At 36.2% G+C, this 21902-nt stretch overlaps 1 long non-coding RNA gene and 1 pseudogene across 2 annotated transcripts in view; both read right to left on the minus strand.

Annotated features, from left to right (window-relative positions):
* Positions 1-10643: 10643 nt before the first annotated feature.
* Positions 10644-21902, minus strand: part of LOC307186614 — a 445691-nt gene continuing 434432 nt past the window's right edge. Inside the window, exon 3 of the long non-coding RNA XR_013828430.1 lies at positions 10644-11358. This is a non-coding gene — a long non-coding RNA (uncharacterized lncRNA). The remainder of the gene's footprint in view (positions 11359-21902) is intronic.
* Positions 21280-21902, minus strand: part of LOC307187040 (acyl-protein thioesterase 2-like) — a 43750-nt pseudogene continuing 43127 nt past the window's right edge. Inside the window, exon 2 of the transcript in view lies at positions 21280-21411. The product of the transcript in view is annotated as an acyl-protein thioesterase 2-like (transcript). The remainder of the gene's footprint in view (positions 21412-21902) is intronic.

Here is a 21902-nt window from a genome sequence, read left to right on the forward strand (position 1 = left end):
AAAAAGACAAATAACATACAAGGGAACTCCAATAAAGTTAACAGCTGATTTTTCAGCAGAAACTCTACAAGCCAGAAGGGAGCGGCATGATATATTTAAAGTGATGAAAAGGAAGAACTTACAATCAAGATTACTCTACCCGGCAAGGATCTCATTCAGATTCAATGGAGAAATCAAAAGCTTTACAGACAATCAAAAGCTAAGAGAATTCAGCATCACCAAACCAGCTCTACAATGAATGATAAAGGAACTTCTCTAAGTGGGAAACACAAGAGAAGAAAAGGACCTACAAAAACAAACCCATAACAATTAAGAAAATGGTAATAGGAACATGCATATCAATAATTACCTTAAACGTGAATGGATTAAATGCTCCAACCAAAAGACACAGGCTTGCTGAAAGCATACAAAAACAAGACCATATATATGCTGTCGACAAGAGACCCACTTCAGACCTAGGGACACATACAGACTGAAAGTGAGGGGATGCAAAAAGATATTCCATGCAAATGGAAATCAAAAGAAAGTTGCAGTAGCAATACTCATATCCGATAAAATAGACTTTAAAATAAAGAATGTTACAAGAGTCAAGGAGGGACACCACATAATGATCAAGGGATCAATCCAAGAAGAAGATAAAACAATTATAAATATATATACACCAAACATAGGAGCACCTCAATACATAAGGCAACTGCTACCAGCTATAAAAGAGGAAGTCGACAGTAACACAATAATACTTACACAATTTATCCATTGGTGTAAGTGAGGGGGACTTTAATACCTCACTTACACCAATGGATAAATCATCCAGACAGAAAACTAATAAGGAAACACAAGCTTTAAATGACAGAACAGACCATATAGATTTAATTGTTGTTCATAGTACATTCCAGCCAGAAACAGCAGATTACACTTTCTTCTCAAGTGCACATGGAACATTCACCAGGATAGATCACATATTGGGTCACAAATCAAGCCTCAGTAAGTTTAAGAAAACTGAAATCATATCAAGCATCTTTTCCAACCACAGCACTGTGAGATAAGAAATCAAGTATAGGGAAAAAAATGTAAAAAACAAAAATACATGGAGGTTAAAAATTATGTTGCTAAATAACCAAGAGATCACTGAAGAAAACAAAGAGGAAATTAAAAAATACCTAAAGACAAATGACAACAAAAACACGATGATCCAAAACCTATGGGATGCAGCAAAAGCAGTTCTAAGAGGGAAGTTTATAGCTATACAAGCCTACCTCAAGAAACAAGAAAAATCTCAAATAAACAATCTAACCTTGCTCCTAAAGGAATTAGAGAAAGAAGAACAAACAAAACCCAAAGTTAGTAGAAGGAAAGAAATCATAAAGATCAGAGCAGAAATAAATGAAATAGAAACAAAGAAAACAATAGCAAAGATCAATAAAACTAAAAGCTGGTTCTTTGAGAAGATAAACAAAATTGATTATCCTTCAGCCACACTCATCAAGAAAAAGAGGGAGAGGACTCAAATCAATGAAATTAGAAATTAAAAAGGAGGAGTTACAATGGACACGGCAGAAATACAAAGCATCGTAAGAGAAGACTACAAGCAAGTCTATGCCAATAAAAGGAATACCTGGAAGAACTGGACAAAATCTTAGAAAGGTATAACCTTCCAAGACTGAACCAGGAAGAAATAGAAAATATAAACAGACCAATCAAAAGTAATGAAATTGAAACTGTGATTAAAAATCTTCCAAAAACCAAAAGTCCAGGACAAGATGGCTTCACAGGTGAATTCTATCAAACATTTAGAGAATAGCTAAAACCCACCCTTCTCAAACTCTTCCAAAAAATTGCAGAGGAAGGAGCACTCCCAAATTCATTCTATGAGGCCACCATCACCCTGATACCAAGACCAGGCAAAGATACTACAAAAAAGAAAATTACAGACCAATATCACTGATGAATATAGATGCAAAAATCCTCAACAAAATACTAGCAACAACACATTAAAAGGATCACACAACATGATCAAGTGGGATTTATCCCAGGGGTGCAAGGATTCTTCAATATACGCAAATGAATCAATGTGATACACCATATTAACCAATTGAAGAAGAAAAACCATATGATCATCTCAATAGATGCAGAAAAAGCTTTTGACAAAATTCAACACCCATTTATGATAAAAACTCTCCAGAAAGTGGGCATAGAGGAAACTTACCTCAACATAATAAAGGTCATATATGACAAACCCACAGCAAACATCATTCTCAATGGTGAAAAACTGAAAACATTTCCTCTAAGATCAAGAACAAGACAAGGATGTCCACTCTCGCCACTATTATTCACCATAGTTCTGGAAGTCCTAGCCATGACAATCAGAGAAGAAAAAGAAATAAAAGGAATACAAATTAAAATTTGTATGGAGACACAAAAGACCCCAAATAGCAAAAGCAGTCTTGAGGGAAAAAAACTGAGCTGGAGGAATCAGACTCCCTGACTTCAGACTATACTACAAAGCTACAGTAATCAAGACAATATGGTATTTGCACAAAAAACAGAAATATAGATCAATGGAACAGGATAGAAAGCCCAGAGATAAACTTACACACCTATGGTCAACTAATCTATGACAAAGGAGGCAAGGATATACAATGGAGAAAAGACAGTCTCTTCAATAAGTGGTGCTGGGAAAAATGGACAGCTACATGTAAAACAATGAAATTAGAACACTCCCTAACACCATACACAAAAATAAACTCAAAATGGATTTGAGACCTAGATGTAAGACCAAGTATTATGAAACTCTTAGAGGAAAACATAGGAAGAACACTCTTTGACATAATAACAGCAAGATCATTTTTGATTCACCTCCTAGAGTAATGGAAATAAAAACAAAAATAAACAAATGGGACCAAATGAAAGTTAAAGGCTTTTGCACGGCAAAGGAAACTACAAACAAAACAAAATGACAACCCTCAGAATGCGAGAAAATATTTGCAAACGAATCAATGGACAAAGGATTAATCTCCAAATATATAAACAGCTCATGCAGCTCAATATTAAAATAAGAAACAACCCAATCTAAAATGGGCAGAAGACCTAAATAGACATTCCTCCCAAGAAGAAGACATACAGATGTCCAAGAAGCACATGAAAAGCTGCTCAACATCACTAATTATTAGAGAAATGCAAATCAAAACTACAATGAGGTATCACCTCACACCAGTTAGAATGGGTATCATCAGAAAATCTACAAACAACAAATGCTGGAGAGGGTGTGGAGAAAAGGGAACCCTCTTGCACTGCTGGTGGGAATGTAAATTGATACAGCCACTATGGAGAACAGTATGGAGGTTCCTTAAAAAACTAAAAATAGAATTACCATATGACCCAGCAATCTCACTACCAGGCATATACCCAGAGAAAACTGTAATTCAAAAAGACACATGCACCCCAGTGTTCACTGCAGCACTATTTACAATAGCCAGGTCATGGAAGCAACCTAAATGCCCATCAACAGAAGAATGGATAAAGAAGAAGTGGTACATATATACAATGAAATATTACTCAGCCATGAAAAGGAATGAAATTGGGTCATTTGTAGAGATATGGATGGATCTAGAGACTATCACACAGAGTGAAGTAAGTCAGGAAGAGAAAAACAAATATTGTATATTAACGCATATACGTGGAACCTAGAAAAATGGTACAGATGAACCAGTTTGCAGGGCAGAAATAGAGACACAGATGTAGAGAATAAACGTATGGACACCAAGGGGGTGGTGGGATGAATTGGGAGATTGGGATTGATATATATACACTAATATGTATAAAATGGATAACTAATAACAACCTAATGTATAAAAAAATAAATTAAATAAAATTCAAAAATTTTAGAAAAAAAGAGAAGTAATGAAGGTAAAAGTAAAATATATTAAATGAGAGGAAGAGGTGAGAAAAGTAATGAATTGATGAATAAAACCAAATATTTATTCTTGAGAATACCTATTGGTACTCTGAAAAACTTAAGGAAATTTTGAAGGTTACACACATTGGAGTCTTGTGTGTATATGGATACACATATGGAGATGGAGAGTTTCAATAATTTAAAATTATTTTCCCCAAATCAATGTATAAATTCGAAGTCTTCTCAATCAAAACAAGATTTTTTAATGAAAATTAACAATTCAAAAGATAATCTAGAAAAAATAATGCTTGAAAATAATCAAACACATTTAGAAAAAGAAAACTAAGATGAAAACTTATATAAAGTACATGAAATAAAACTCTGTGGAATTTATGTAGGAATAAACAATTGACAGGAGTGTCCCTAATAGATCATGTGTATATGTCAATTTAATTTAAGGTAAAGGTGGTATTTCAAGTCAAGTGTTGGCTTACTCAGTAAATGAGTATTTTACAGAAGAAAAATAAATCTGAATTCTTTGGCAGACGGTATCAGTTGTTTGCTAAATCCATGTATTCTAGGGAATGCAGTATGACTCTGTGGTTGGTCCTAAAGGATGTCACCTAAGAAGTAATACATAGCACTTGCAGACACAGCTCAGAAGAACTTACACACACACACACATACACACACACACATTTTTCCCCTCACACTGACAATGTAATGTACAGCACAGGGAACATAGTCAATAATATTGAAATAACCTTGGTGTGTATTCTATGAAAACATCGAATCACTATATTTTACACCTGAAATACTGTAAGTCAACTATATGTCAATTAAAACATAATAACAAACTAAAATTTTAATAAATTTTAAAACTTGGGTTGAAAAGAAAAAAAATACACTCAAGCCTTGCAAATCACATTTGCAAAGTGGCAGAATCGAGACTGGCCTGGATTCCCGAGTCATTCTGTGAACTAAGCAATTGCCAGTCTGCTCAGACTGCTCTAACAAAATACCATAAACTGAGTGGGTTAAACAACAAAAATTTAATTCTCACAGTTCTGGAGACAGGGAAGTTCAAGGTCATGGTGCCAACAGATTTGGTTCTGGGTAAGGTCTCTCTCTTCCTGGCTTGCAGAGCCAAAAATGAACATGTGCTTTAGGTAACAATTCTGCTTCTAGACGTCTGTTATTTTTAAATATAACCTACTTCTACATTTACAAAAAGAAACATTGCTTATAATACCCCCTCCAAATGTAAATGATCTAAATATTGTTTAATGAAAGAAAGGTTAAATTATTTGTGGTACATTCATATGATGGCATAGTAAAAAATCAGATACATCAATATGCAATGTCATGGAATGATTTCTGAAACATATGCAAACAAAGCTACTCAGAAGCAATGTGGATATTTATATTTTTATTTATATTCTATAAATTTATATTTAGGTTTTCTGTATACATTTTTAAGAGCATCTGCTTAATGCTGCTTATATGTGCATGTGTGTCTATACGACATACAAAGAATATATACATATATGCATATATATGTGTATATACCTGTAAGTGCGCAGAAAGGGGGGCTCTGAGGAACACACAACTGTTTGCAGAGGCCATCTCTGGGAATAGGAACCAGAATGGGACTAGCAACAATAAGACTTTTATATAACATTTTGTACTTTGTATGTCTACGTTGTTTATATCTTATACTAAGATATTAGTATAATATTAGTATACTAATATTATAATAATTATAATTATTATATAATATATAATATATATTATACATTAATATATAATACATTTATATATTAATTTATAATATATAATTATTAATAATTATATATTATATATAAATATACAATAATTATATATAATATATAATTATTATATAATAATAATATATAATACATTAATATATTAATATATAATTATATATTATACATTATATATTATTATATTTTATATAATATTATAATGATAATATTTTATAGTGTTATAATTATTATAATTATTATAGTAGTATAATATCTCAACGTGAGCCCAGATTATACTGTCAGTTCTATGAAGGGACAAATGCAAGCCAAAATAATGAAAAACAGCACATCACGTTGATGTCATACATTACAACTACAGGCTGTAAGTGATTCAGAAGAGATTTTAGATGTCACATGTGAAGAAATCCTTAGCCTCAACCCAACAAAAACATGTGGTGTGTGATGATAAATGTATGCTATAGTCAGTTTTTAAAATATGTATACATTGAATATAACAGATTTTTTTTGTTTTTCTTTTAAATCATTGCTCCCAAAGCTATTTTTAAATTGATAATGTCTCTTAAAATGTACTAGCCTCCTGACCACTGGGATTCTCTTTGTTCCTCAAATATCCCAGGCACACTCTGCCTCAGAGGCTTAACAGTCCTGCGCTGCCCACGTGAAACACCTGTCTGACAGCTACGTGACTTGCCACTTTTTGCTCAATAGAACCTTGGTTTGACCCCTTGTTTAAAATGAGACTCTTACACCATACACAAAAAATAAACTCAAAATGGATTAAAGACCTAAATGTAAGGCTGGATACTATAAAACTCTTAGAGGAAAACATAGGCAGAACACTCTCTGACATAAATCACAGCAAAATCTTTTTCAATCCACTGCCTAGAGTAATGAAAATAAAAACAGAAATAAACAAATGGGAGCTAGTTAAACTTAAAATCTTTTGCACAGGTAAGGAAACCATCAGCAAAACGAAAAGACAACCCTCAGAATGGGAGAAAATATTTGCAAACGAAGAAACTAACAAGGGATTAATCTCCAAAATATACAAACAGCTCATGCAGCTCAATACCAAAATAACAAACAACCCAATCAAACAAATGGGCAGAAGACCTAAATAGACATTTCTCCACAGAAGACATACAGATGGCCAAAAAGCACATGAAAAGATGCTCAGCATCACTAATTATTAGAGAAATGCAGATCAAAACTACAAGAAGGTATCACCTTATGCCAGTCAGAATGGCCATCATCAAAAATTCTACAAACAATAAATGCTAGAGAGGGTGTGGAGAAAAGGGAACCCTCTTACACTCTTGGTGGGAATGCAAATTGGTACAGCCACTATGGAAAACAGTATGGAGGTTCCTTAAAACACTAAAAATAGAGCTACCATATGACCTAGAAATACTACTCCTAGGCATGTATCTGGAGAAAACCATAATTCGAAAGGATGCATGCACCCTGATGTTCATTGCAGCTCTATTTACAACAGACAGGCCATGGAAGTAATCTAAATGTCCATCAACAGAGGAATGGATAAAGATGATATAGTACATATATACAATGGAATATTACTCAGCCATAAAAAGGAAAGAAATAGTGCCATTTGCAGAGATGTGGATAGACCTAGAGACTGTCATAAAAAGTAAGTCATAAAGAGAAAAATAAATATCATATAATATCACTTATATGTGGAATCTAGAAAAATGGTAGAGATGAATTTATTTGCACAGCAGAAATAGAGTCACAGTGGTAGAGATCACACTTATGGTTATCAAGGGGGGAAGCAGGGGTGGGATGAACTGGGAGATTGGAATTGACATATATACACTAGTATGCATAAAATAGATAACTAATGAGAACCTACTGTATAGTACAGGGAAGTCAGGGCTCTGTGGTGACCTAAATGGGAAGGAAATTGAAAAAAGAGTGGATATATGTATATGTATGACTGATTCACTCTGCTGTACAGCGAGAAACTAACACAACAGTGAAAAGCAACTATACTCCAATAAAAATTAATTTTCAAAAAAATAATTTTAAAAAATGAGACTCTTCAACTTTGTCTAGTACTCCCTATCCTCAATCAATGTCAAAAGAAATTCTTCAGCTTCCAGATAGAGAGGTATCTGGAAAAAAGTATCCCTGCTTTATTACTTTTCATAGCATTTATCACCTACTAACATATCACGTAGTTTATTTATCTATTTGCTGTCCATCTCTTCCCATGAGAACTTAGGCAGAGATTTTATTTTTCTGCTCTCTTTACTCTTCTATCTCCAATCCCTACAGCAGTACCTAAGACACACTAAAGAGTCAATAAATATCAATATTTGTTGAATGAGTAAGTAAATGAGTGAATCTTGAAATCAATGATAGCTATGAGCTAGGGGATTAAAGTAGTCTCTTGGAGATTCACAAAGTTCATCAGTAAATTAAATTCTCTGAGGCAATGCTGTTTTTAAAAAGCCATTTCATTTTGATGAACACTTTGTTTCCCAAAGTTAGTTGACTATGGCACGTTATTTTCCCATGTAACATCAAAAATAGAATTAATATCCTATGTAAAATATTTTAGAAAAAAGGAAATACTCTAAAAATCACATTAAATTCTGTAATTAATTTTTTAAAAAATATTGTACGCTTTGGGTCCTTTTCACTCTTTCTTTCCCCTCTATCCTCTTGCTATTTTCTTCTTTACCTAGGTCTTTTTGGTTCTAGTACAATATAGTATTACTCCAAGACACAGGAGTGATGGCATCTGGCACTCCAGGCAAAAGATATAAATTGTAAACACATTTAAGCTGATTTTAAAAGTATGTAAACAAAAAATAAACTTACAATAACACTGATACATCTAAAACTTCCATGCTAAGTGTATTCTATGCTAAATCTTATACGTTAGTCAAGGTCCACCAGGAAAATAGAAACCATTTTAGATTTTTATAACAGAGAATATGTAATGCAAAAATATGTTACACAGGTGATGGAGAAGCTGAGAAACCAAAGGACAGTGAGGCAGCCCAGAGACGAGAGGCAGCAAGAAGCCCCTGCGACACTGTGGGCTGCAGGTAAACCCCAGGAGTCCAGGAGCCAACCATACCTGGCAGAAGGGGGACCCACCACAAAAAAGATTCAGCCAGTGCCAGAGACACTGCCCAAAGAAGAGATGGGGGCATATTCTTCCTTCTTCACCCCCATTTGAGCTTCCACTAGTGCCTCCCACTAGCTGAATGTGTTGACATGGGAGCCTGGGAAACTCACCCTGCAGGAGTCAGCCCCTCCACTACATAGACTAGGAAGAGTGGGGAGAGGCAAAAAGTCCCAGGATCGGCTCAGCTGATAGAGGGCATTTACTATACCCAACACATAAACACTTGCCTTGATTTTCTGTTATGACAGTAAGTCCAACCAAAGATTAAAAACAAAAAGAGAATCACATTAAATTCAACTCACCCCCAAAGTCATATGACTAATTTTAATATTCAATTACAAGTCTATCAGCATCCCTTTGCAATCAAGTAGATATAAATTCTCAACAGCATTATGTAGAAGCAATTATTGGTAAAATGTTTTAATCACATGTGTCAACACAACTAGTACTCTACCATAGAAATTTAAATTTCCATACATGTATTCTAAAAAAGCTAGGATCCAATACTGTCGTAATAGATATTACTTTAATAATAAAGTTTTAGTTTCTTTCTATAATATACAATTACTTTTAGTCATTGTGGCAATACAGATGATTGAATCTTGGCTTTTCTTTCTTTTTTTTTTTTTTTTACTTCAAACTGGCTAAAAGTGCTTCATATGGAATTCTCATGAACCATATGTAACCCACTGGCAACAGACCATTAGCTGGAGCAAAATGACTAAAATACAGCAATTGAAAAACATGTTAAAGAAAACAAACTGAAAACAATTTTATTGAAAGATACCCTAGATGTGGATATTTTGTTTTCAAAATATAGCTTAGCTGAGAAATAGCAAGCAGTCGTCTTGCACCAATAAAAGACTAAGATGGCTTTCATGCTATGGTGGTTGCTATGAAAATTTGTGCTGTAGTCTACAGGTAGAGCCGCAAACCATCACAGCAAAGAATGGCTGTAATTATTATCCAGAGTGATCACAGTTTCATTGCATTCTTGAACTTAAATCACATGTATCTCCAAAAGAAATTCAATGTGGATTAAAATGAAAGTACAATGTAATGGAACTGAACCATTAGCCCAGAATTAAAGATAGGTTAATAGTGAAAGGTTGAAAAATAAAACATTCATGAAATTTACTGAAGACAATTAAGCCTGAGCTTCCTAGGATCTGAAACAAAGAGTTGTATAGCTCTCAATGTCCAATAAAAAGAAATGTATATACTCTTGATGAAAAGGGCTGTAGAGTTTCAGACACATTTTCAGCTTTGCTCAGATTAGACAGTGACAGCATCGCACTGAACTCTGACACAAAAAAGTTGGCCTGATCTCAATCAAAGTGCTGAAGGCCTATGCAATAAATTCAAGGGATACTGACCCAATTCCTTACTTAAAGATTCAGTGATCTGTCTGAGTATTAATCATCATAATCTTATCAAATTCCCATTTTAATTCATTCCTTGTGGGTTTTGAAAAATTTCTGATTGTATGTCTAGATTTTTTTTTTTTTAATTATGTTTTTGCTTCCAGGAGAGCAAAATGATTATTTTTGGGTCTTTGGAAAGCTGTCATGACAACGCTTTCGGTAAAAATCAAGCTGTGCATGATTAGAAACAACTTAATAATTCAAGAATTTAAAATGGGTAATTTTGCACTGGAAAACAGAATTGGAAATCCCAATCATTTTGGTACTCAGTTTCATTTTGGTACTCAGTTTCATTTTGGTAGAATGAGCTCCTTTGTAAGGCTTAACATGGAAATAGATCACTATTGCCATCTCCTGGCAAATAAACCACATGACCACCATTTCAGTCTTTTTGAACAGCCATATATTGGGGGAAGGCAAGATTACCTCTTAAATAGGCAATAAAGTATTGAATATTTATTGTAAGACCATCACTGGATTTTTATTCTTTACTCCTGTAAGACCCTTACAAAAATCCATTAGCTGATAAATAGTAGCATTTGTTTTATGAGCTCTTTATACTGAACAGAAATTCTGCTTGTTATGACTTTTTAAATTAAATGCATACGATGGATCTACCTGTGATTGAAACAAGTATTAGAGCCACTTCGAAGAGAAAACCTAGAAAATATTTGCAAGGCATTGGGGAAAAGGAGCCAGGATTATACCACCGCATGCAGCCAAGAAAGTGACAGGTAGCTTTCTACCATGTAATAAAGCTGATGGAATGGATAACAGCTCTGACAGCATTAATCCATCTTTCTGCTGTAGGGGCTTTCACAGGAGATGAATGATACTCCCCCCTCCAACCTACCTTGTCATCTTGCTGTGTTTTTCTTCAATCTCTCTCTTGCTATTGTTCTTTAGAATCAGCTGTTGCTGATGCTTTGAACTCCCTTTTCTCCCTTCCTCACATCTGGACATCAGATCATCAGCTGCATCTGAGGCTGGTCCATATACTCCTTGCCTGAGACGCCAGCTGAGCCATTTATGAGCTCGGGGTCACTGAAGTCTGCAAGCTGTACTCCAGGGTGCCGGTGCAAACTCTTGCTGCAACTGAGTGAAAAAGGAGAATGAGATATGGCTTCAAGTCATTACCCTCCAGATCAGGATGTTACATCACACATGGTTCTGAGACTTGACATGTCATCCTCTCAAACTAATCATTTCTTCAAGGATGAACATGATGACTAACTTCCCCAAGATAGGTTGAAAGCATCGAGACGATTCACATTTTTTCAAAAACTCTTCTGAAGTCATTCCTTGGAGGAAGGAGAGAAATCCTTTGTTGCTGCTGTTGTTGTTATTGTTGCTTCACTTTTATCTCATTTTAACAGATATTTTACCTAACCTAAATTCCATTCCCTCTCACTAGCTCAAGATCACTAAACTTTTATACTAAAGTAAAAAAGGAATGAATGTTTGGGACATCAGCCCAGATGTGAGCTTTGAAGCATGAAATCACTCCAGTTAAGCAGCTGGATGGTCCTGTATAAAAGTTTCACATTGCCTGCCTGCCTGCCTCATCCCTAGCTAAGCCAAATTCTTGAAGAACGAGCTGGGAGAACAAGAGGAGATGACCTTCTGTACCTATACTTAGATCACCTGATGAAGCCAGATACCGAGGGCAGATCAAAGGGAAAGACCCTTCAAAAACACTCCATTTCTGTATTTCAGCTGACCACTAGCCCAGAAACCTTCCCCCTTCAAAGTGAATCCCAGATAAATCTATGAGAAGAAAATTCTCATGGATAAGAAATGAATTTTGAATGGGGGAAAGGAGGTCAGGGTAAATAAATTATAGTAAAAATAAGAAGTTAAAATCACAAAATGAGAAGATCCAAACAGACATTTAAGTAAACAATCCAAGCAATAATGGCATTGAAAGTTCACATATATAGGCCATAATCATTTTATATAAATTAATGCATTCAGTTCTCACAACAATCCTATTATCTCCATGTAACAGTTCAGGAAATAGAGCACAGAGATTTGGAAACAAAGTCGTACAACCAATGAGAGCGGACTCGAGATTCCAGCCAAGGTAGTCTGGCTCTTAACCACCATGTTCTCTTATTGCTCTTAAACTTACTTATGCCTTTGGCTGGATCTTAGAAGTTTCAAAACTCTTTCTCTCTCCCCTCCCCCCCATGCCCTTTCAAAGGTTTAACTATTACAATGAATGGAATACGCAGTAATTTCCCCATTATACACTTAGATTAACCAAAGCTGTCTAAGGTCGGAGAACTGCCAAGTGGCAGAGCCAGGGAGTAAACCCAAATCTCGCCCTCTTCCCTGGACACCTCACTGCCTCCCAGCATGTGGTGGCCATGAAAATGCACTGCTCAGACCTCCTGCTGCAAGAACGTGTTATTCTGACAGCCTCAGCTCTTTGCTCCGGATCCAGCACCACCATGTCTGCACCAAGGTCACACTTCTGAGTTGCCTTCCACAAAGACTGATCACAGCAGAGGTACTAGTGTAGGCTCCTTCCCATGGTGAAATAGGACTACTCTATTGGGAGCTGGCTTAAAGGCTCCCCACGATTCTGGTTGAAACTTCCTCTGAAGAGTCTTAGCATCCTCCTATGTAATCTTCTTTCCTTCCCCCTCTCCTTTACAAGCTAGAGCTTCTCTCAGATAAAAATAAACAAGAGGCTACAATACAAGGGCTTACAACTAATAACAAACAGACTGTCTCAAAATGGAATTGATCAGGGCTTCCCTGGTGGCGCAGTGGTTGAGACTCTGCCTGCCGATGCAGGGGACGTGGGTTCGTGGCCTGGTCCAGGAAGATCCCACATGCCGTGGAGCGGCTGGGCCCGTGAGCCATGGCCGCTGAGCCTGCGCGTCCGGAGCCTGTGCTCCACAACGGGAGAGGCCACAACAGTGAGAGGCCCGCGTACCAAAAAAAAAAAAAAAAAAAAAAAAAAAAAAAAAATGGAATTGATCAGGAGTCCCCAGGCGAACTTCACATATTTCTATCAACCTTTAAATGATAATAAGACTAGGAAAAGAACACTAATATCCTTTCTCAAAGGAAAGAAGGTTAGAGTTCTCTGACTGTATACATCTTAGTATCCTGTAAGCTGGTTTAAATAAGAACTAGTAACATATTTTTCTCATGATAGTCTATGATTTATGATGACCTGAAGTACTTAGCTCTTCCTACTTATATCTTTCAAAACTTGTTCTCTTTTTGATGCTCTATTCTCTTATTTGCCAAATGGCTCATCTTGAATTTTCTTTCAGGATTACATGATCCTGTGAACTTAGTGGCAATTTCAATTCCCAGCCCCCAGAATGAGTAGCACATAGGAGAAATGGAAACACTAGAAATGTGCCTTGTGAAGCAGTACCATTAGGCTGATGAGTCACATTGGGAATCAAGGATGTAAAAGGCTCTTGTGAGTTAAGCTTCAATAGCACTGATCATGGCCATTGAATATACAAAGCATTTAAAATCAATATGACATCTTTATCAATCAACACAATTGTACTTGAATAGGATACAACTTTGTCATAAAGATCTGGTGCCATCACTACAGCATGGGTGCAGGTTAGCACTAGTTAGGAACTAGCCTCTGTGACAATGGAATAAAATGCTCTAATATATCTGTGCTCTGTTTCAATGACCTAGGCAGCAATAAATCGCTGGCTAAGTAATTGCAAAACCAAATTATGTGGTATTGAAGAAAAATACAAACACAAGGATATAAACAAAGTGTTATTTTGTTGGAAAAATTACCCTACCTAATTCACACTGCTAAAAATTCATCACATACTTGTGCAATTACACTACAGATGATGGCATTAGAGTAGATAATGATACAGTAGGAGAACGGCATGCTATGATGAACTATAGGGTGCTACACTAAGGGAAGATCAGTATGGTATACATCACATCACTGTGTCTGGAGTGATCAGTATGGTATACATCACATGGCCCTCACTTTCGTGAGCCATGGCCGCTGAGCCTGCGCATCCGGAGCCTGTGCTCCACAACGGAAGAGGCCACAGCAGTGAGAGGCCCGCGTACTGCAAAAAATAAAAAATAAAAAAATAATTGAAAATTATTTCTGCTGTCTTACTGTCAAAGTGAGACAGAAAAGCATAAAATTATCACAGGCATACTCCCCCCACCCATTTCTCATCCCTTTACATTGAAAGGCATTCTATCTACTCTTTATAGCACTCTGAGCATCTCTCTTTTTTCTAACATTCTTAAAAATAATTAACTCAAATCTACAACATTTTTTAATTCCTTAAAAATTCTATAAGAATCATTCCTCTGCATCTGCTGACCTGAATATAGCCTAATTTTCAGGCTACACAATTAACTGTGTTCTTAACTTTTCTAATTTAGCTTTTCACCTTCCTTCCATGGACTAACTCCCTCTGTATAATTAGAGTTGAGCTTTTTCAAAAAGACAGGAGTTTTCAAAAGCATGAAAAGCTTCCACTGTTTTTCCCTTTGGGTACCTCCTACTGGTGAACTACGGTTTGCATATACATATATATGATTTTTTAATAAAATTCAATGTCTTCATCATGCTGAATTTTCTTCTTTTCCATTGACTCCTAACTGCTATCGTCTTAAAATTATCTCCATCAAGGCTATCCTTGAAATTCCTTTTTGTTTATGGAAATCAAGGTAAGAAGGATCCCTTTCCTATTGATATTTCTTCTTCCACATAGATGTTTCTTCTTCTAACAACCTCTTAAGAACAGGCCAGAAGTATTGTCAATCACCAGGAGGAGGCTGGAGAGGGAAGAGTTCCTATGAAAAAAGCCTTAGAGGGGTAGGATTTCAAGCGTTGATAGGCTAAATTTAAAAACATGTCATACAGTTCTTCATAACATTGTTTTCTGGCCTATGGCTGTGAGTTTGTATGACAAAGACCTCAAGACTGCAAAAACACTTCTTTTTCTCCAAAATGTCATACTTTGCTGCTCTTCCTTACACAAGTGGTTTTCAGTAAATGACACAAAGTATGAGGGCATGTAGACATATTACATCTCTAATAAAAACATTATCAAATTATCACTCTCTGAAAATTTGCTTTGACCTTTTTCAGATTACATATCATATGCTGAGATGACAGGTTGTCATTTCTGTTTCCAGTTGGGGTGGGATCTCCAGCAGAGCAGTCGTGTTGCTTTTATCTATCCACCCCCAGCACAGTTTGTTTATTAACGTCCTTTTCTGGCTCAAAATACAATGTTTGTATCAAGACTAATGCTTACTGTATTTACTTTTGGGGAAGAAATTTGGGGGTTAGAATGAATTTCAACACTTTTAATGGTCCCCTGTTGACCAAAAGTGAAATCCAAACTCTGTACAATGACGTGCAAAGCCTCTGAGGCTCTTGATGGTTTTCAGTTTTATATTCTCATTTATTTCACAGTGACATCAGGGCGGCAGAACCCCGCACAAACACTCCAGCCACTCAAGAATACTTCTTGGTTCTTTTCACTTCACATCTTTTGTTCATGCCTGAAATGCCCTCTTTGCTTTTATGCTTGATGGATACCTAATCCACTTTTCCTTCCCAACTTAAAGCAAATGACCTCCCTTCTAAGGGTTCCTTGAAACTTCCTCAAAGTTATATTTGCTCCCTATTTGCAATACCATACATTTTGAATTTATTTTCACATCTAGCTTTTATCACATTTCATTATAATTGCTTATAGATTTCTATCTCCCCCGCATGTGCACGAGCTGTCTTGAAAACACAAACACTTGTCTGGTAGCTCCACCAAGGCAAATATTGTATTGTATTCTGTTCTGCAGTCTCTTCACTTTGTACAAAGCCTAAAAAGTGGTTTAAAATTCTTTTGAATAAAATTACAGAGCAATTATTTTCAGGTTAGAATTTACTCTTCCCCTTACAACTGTATGCCATTGGTGAAATCGCTTAACCTCTCTGAACTTCAGTTTCCTCATCTATAAAAAGGAGAAAAACTCTTCATGATTGATGTGACTATTATATTAAATGTTTTCCATGGAGCACAGTGGAGAGTTCTTTCAAATGCATTATGTTAACTATTCATATTATTAAGTATATAGCCAGAGGGGATTAATAAAAAGATGCTTATGTTATGGTTTCTTTGAAATGCTAGAGCGAATGAGAAAAAAGGATTCAGCTGTCTTAATGATTTAATTATAGAGGACAATCTAATTTGCTCCCAATAGACTTTTTATTTTGGAAACAGCAACAAAAAGAAAAAAAAATTTAAAAAGTAGAATTATCTCAAGATACAATTGTATTTTTTCCCAAATACTGTAATGAGAAACAATATTAGGTGTCGCAGTTATACTTTAGCAGAGGATTTGTTTATATTCATCAAGTTTAAAACCTGACTATACTAATTTCATTAGCATCTTATTTTTGCTTGGTTCACTTAATGTTATTCAAATACTCTATTTGAAATGTATCTCCTGAGATGTTTTTCCCCTTGAAGATGAACTTACTTTAATGTTTGCACAGGGGCTCAAGTGTGGGTATAGTAGATAGTTAATGGGAATGAAAAACTGCAGTAGAGCATGAAGCAGAGAATAAGCGCCTGCTTATTTATATAAATGCCTCCATTCCATACTCAGAAGGTGTCTGTAGTGTAAGAACACTCCCATCAGACACCCACCCACAGTCCTCATTGCATAAAAGAGGCATAACAAATGCGGGGAAGGACACCCCAGTCAGGAAGCCAAACACCTCTATGTGTCCATTTATTAATCTATTTACTGATTACATCTAAAGGGAGTAGGAGCTTTAATTTAGAACTATGCTTTGGCTTGTTGAAGACCCTTCACATGAGCCATTTCATTTGGGAGTTACATGGGCTGGAGAAGAACTTGGTAATTTGCCCTAAATCCCCAACCACCAGTGGAGGATGTGACTGAAGCTGACTAGCTGGATGGCTCTGGGTTTGCCCAACTTTGCAGACCCAGTCATTAGCGTAGTCAATATGCCCCGAGGTAAAAAGATCTTGACTCAAGCCCACTTTAGTAAGAAAGTCAAAGAAAACGTCATTCATTTAATTATTTCTCAGGGCAGTTAATATTCCAAGGGACTTCAGGTTCCAAGACAGGAATATTTTAGTATTGTGTTTGACTATGATAATTTACAGTTCATTGGGAGAGTAGGAAAACATCTCAGTAGAATTGGCTTTGCTTTCTTAAAAGATTCCTGCAAGAGGATCATCGTCTATGACTTACACAAGTATTGATCTGTGTGTACTCCGCAGAGACTCTTACAGTGATTTTAACATTGATCTTTGTTTCCTTACACTGCCATACCACGCACTCACAAAATCAGTGTTAGCACTGTGTAACCTAACTGTTGTCTTCTGTAATAGGTAACTAGATGGTTTACAGATTTGGCAGTCCAATCTCTCACTGCATATAAAAATATCTACTTGGGGCTTCCCTGGTGGCGCAGTGGTTGAGAGTCCGCCTGCCGATGCAGGGGACAAGGGTTCGTACCCCGGTCCGGGAAGATCCCACATGCCGCGGAGGGCTGGGCCCGTGAGCCATGGCCGCTGAGCCTGCGCGTCCGGAGCCTGTGCTCCGCAATGGGAGAGGCCGCGGCGGTGAGAGGCCCGCGTACCGCAAAAAAAAAAAAAAAAAAAAAATCTACTTATCTACGTCTTTAACTATTAAAAGTAGTCTTAAACTCTTAATATGCTTGTGTTGCCTTTACCCAAAGTTAGATACTATCAGTTCTTTTCTACATGAGTTTCATCCTTTCCTATTTGGAAAAACGTTTTTTTTTTCTGTCTATGGTTTTTATATTCTACAAGCCGACATGGTTTTATTTATGCTGTGTTTTAGCCCAAAAGCCATCAAATATGTCAATTGTCTGTGGGAACACTGGACTTTAGGGTTTGCCTCTGCTGTACAAGTAGTCAAAGACTATCAAACAATGAACTGTGTAAGTTCAACCCAGACATGAACCAAACCTCTTCTATTCCACCCTCCTCTGCCCAGGTTACAGAAGGAAGTTCGATGTATGTGATCTGGATCTAGACTAGGTTTGTTTAGGATTTTCTGCTTGAGTCAAAGCTTACCTATCTTACTCCTCAGTCTCCACCAGCTCTTAATCAGACAGACCAGACCTTTAGCAGCCTGATGTCTTGGGATATGGGGCATACGGGTAGATAGAGGTAGTGTGATTTGTGGCTAATGTCCTTTTTTAGTGATCAAGAATTACGACTTATATAGATTGAATAACTTCTCCATGCAGTACTTCACACTCTGGAATAGGCTGGATGTTTGGAAGCCCTCACTAGCATTTTTAATAAAAGTGTCAGGTAGTGATACTGTTGACAAGAGCAACTGTACTGTATTTTATTTACAGTACAGTTTCCAATTATGCCCTGAAGATAATGAGACTGAACAAACAAGCCTTCACTGATTCACTGGCACTCAGAATTGTAGTCAGATGTATGTTGAATGATGTTTCTTTGGGAAGAAATGTGAGCAATTTTTATTTCAAGTAGTAGGGAGATGGTAAATGGAAAGATCTTCAGACAGAGAAAGTGAGTTTAATAGCACCAGTATTATCGGCAATGTCTACACTTCCACTGTTGTTAATGTTTCACTGTTGTTTCCATTATATTGATAAACTGATATATTTACAGAATTAAAGTTCCTACACAAATGTTGCTGTAGGTTTAATCATAGCAAGCAGGGTGCCTATGCTAAAAAATGAAATAATTCAATAGGAGAGGCTCACTAAATTTCAAAGGAAAAATAAATTTACAGTAAGTTAAGTAAAACAAAAATTACCTTGACGTTTTCAAATTGTCTCTTAAAAAGAAAAAACGCTCACAGAAATTCTTCACTGTTTACAAGGGTTAAGTACAGGAAGTCAGATTTAAATAAATTTTAAATAAGCACAGATAATCTTTTAAAGAGGTATCACAGAAACGCAAAAACAATGCAATTTAAAGCAAACGTTTAGTTTCTAATATAATTTCTTTCCAATATATTTATGCTTTTCATCTGACCTAGAGTAGAAAATTTACTTGTCATTTCACCTTTCTTTTTGCAGTTGGTTTTATTTTCTGCTTCTGACACATGGTGTTTTTTTCATATTCTGACATTAGATTTGGCAATTCATAGGCTAAAAGCAACAAAGAATGACTTCTCAACACATTGAAATTTTACAGAAGATCTTCTTGTCAGGCTTTACAAGCATTTCACAAAATAACTGTAAAATATACGATGGAAAAATAAATACGAAGATTTTGCAAAGCAGGTTATATTTTGCAGTTTTCAAATGTCATTATATTTTTTTCTATTTCTTACAAGAGCAAAGTGGATGATCATCTCCCAAACATGGAAAATAAAGTGCGATCACTACTTCAAATGAATTATTTAGGACCTCTTATCTACCTTTCTGTTCAAGGGTAATTTGCAAAAGAGTCAAACAATATTAGCCAAATATAGTTTAATTAAGAGGATCAAAGCTGTTTTTTTTCTTCAAGTATGCTGCATGAGTGTCAATATTATATGCCAAGTATAAATACTAATAAAATTTTTTTCTCACAAATGCAGATCTTCAATAATAACTGTGTCATTATGTTATTAATAAGAGATGATAATTATTCAGTAATGTGATGTTTCTGGAACTGTTAAAAGTGTTTTGCATAGATTTACTCATTTCATCTTTACCACAGTCCCATGGGTAGGAACTGTTATCTCCAGCTTCCAGATTAGGAAACTTGGACACAGAAAATGTAAACATTTTGACAAAAGTCACAATATGACAAACTGAGATGAGAACTGAGTAGGTCCAACTCCAGAGGCAAAACTCTTCATCATTATTTCTATAAAACTGCCCCTTTGTACACTTTGCATTTCATAGTCTTTTATATTAAGATTTAGTTCTCCCAAAGACAAATAATTTACAAGCAAAACTTGGAAATGTCTAATAATTAGCAAAAACACTAGCAGAAACTCTGTAAAAGGGGGAAATATCAGGTTTCACAAGCTAAAAAGCTGCCTCACATAGGAACTCTTTGCTAATATGCAACAGTCAAGTACCATTAAGCCCAGGCAAAATTCTAAAACAACCTGGACACTTCAGGGTAACATGACAGCAGGTTACAATGCCAGGCCATAATGGGTTCTTTCTTGCTATTATTTTCTACTTATTATTTAACTATAAATAGCAGGCAGTGACAACCCAATTATCACCACTAGAAGCAAAATTACAAGAGCACCAGAGGGGTAGAAGGCAAGTTCCTCCTGTCTACGAAACCTGCAATCTGCTACAGGGATAAAGCAGTGCTTTAAAAAATGGTACTGACAATGCCAGCTAGACAGCACAAGCGAGGAGCAAAAGGAATGGCTCCAGCCTTCACAGAAGAGAAAAAACGGTAATGTATTTGAAATGATTTTACTAAGCATCTCCTATATACCAGGCACTGCCTGTGCCCTGGGGTTACAGTGAGGTCAAAATAAGACCCCTAGCTAAATTCTAGTCAGGGAGGGAGGAAGATAGATAGATATAGATAGATAGATACATAGATAGATACATAGATAGATACATAGATAGCAAGATATGGTACAGCATAATAAAAGGATAAAGAATGACAAGGTGAGCTATTTTATTAGGGAGGTCAGGCAAGGCCTCTCTCAAGTTGTAACACAAAGTGGGATTTAAATAAAGATGGGAACAAGCCAGTTAAATTTCTTCAGTTAATGATTTCCAGGCAAAAGGAACAGAGAAAATAAAGTATCAGAGGCCAAAAAAAGGTCCAAAATGAAGTCCAAAGGTGGCCAGGGTTAGATAACATGATATAGGGACTTACAGGACATGGAGGGGTCTTTGCATTTTTGTCTAAGGGGGCGGGAAACTAGTAGAGGGCTTGGAGCAAAGGGCTGCCATGCATGACCTTGCCAGAGGCTCACTGTGGCTTTCAATGGAAACTAGACAATAAGAGCAAGAGTGAAGAAACAAATGAGAGACTACTCTTCAGTCCCAGGAGGAAGGATGGTTGTTCTGACCAGAGCGTTAGCAGCGGAAATGGCGGAGACGCTGAAACGTTCAAAATCGAGTCTCAAGCCAGCAGAATGTGCTGATCGACAGGGAAGACTGGACTAAGATAAAAAAGAAAACAGATATAGCAGTGATTTTAGAAAAGCCACAGTTTTTGCAAAACAACAGTGCTCATGCAATGAAAAATGGCAAAGTAAACCAGTCTGAGAGCACGCATTGCTGCAGCCTGACCAAGGGGTGCTGGATCACCTAGACCATCACAGAACTGTTCTTGACACATGCTGACCTAGACATAAGATTATATATGTTTGTACGCATGGGTATACATATGCATATGTTTACACCTATATATAATCACATAGATTTAGTTACCCCATACATCATGCCTATTTTTTTAAAAGACTAACATGCTCTTTTCTTTAAAGAGCAAGTAAAAATAGTATCACGTATTCCAAAAATTTTAACCCCAAAAGCATTAATAAAAAAATAAATCTAAAATGTCAGCGTCTCTTCTGATACACTGTCAATTTAGAGGTGTTACTTTAGAGTGATTCACCTTGAATCTCACTCTAAGAATGAGTTACTTGGCTCT

This window comes from Stenella coeruleoalba, assembly GCF_951394435.1.
Source record: "Stenella coeruleoalba genome assembly, chromosome: 5".
NCBI lineage: Eukaryota > Metazoa > Chordata > Mammalia > Artiodactyla > Delphinidae > Stenella > Stenella coeruleoalba.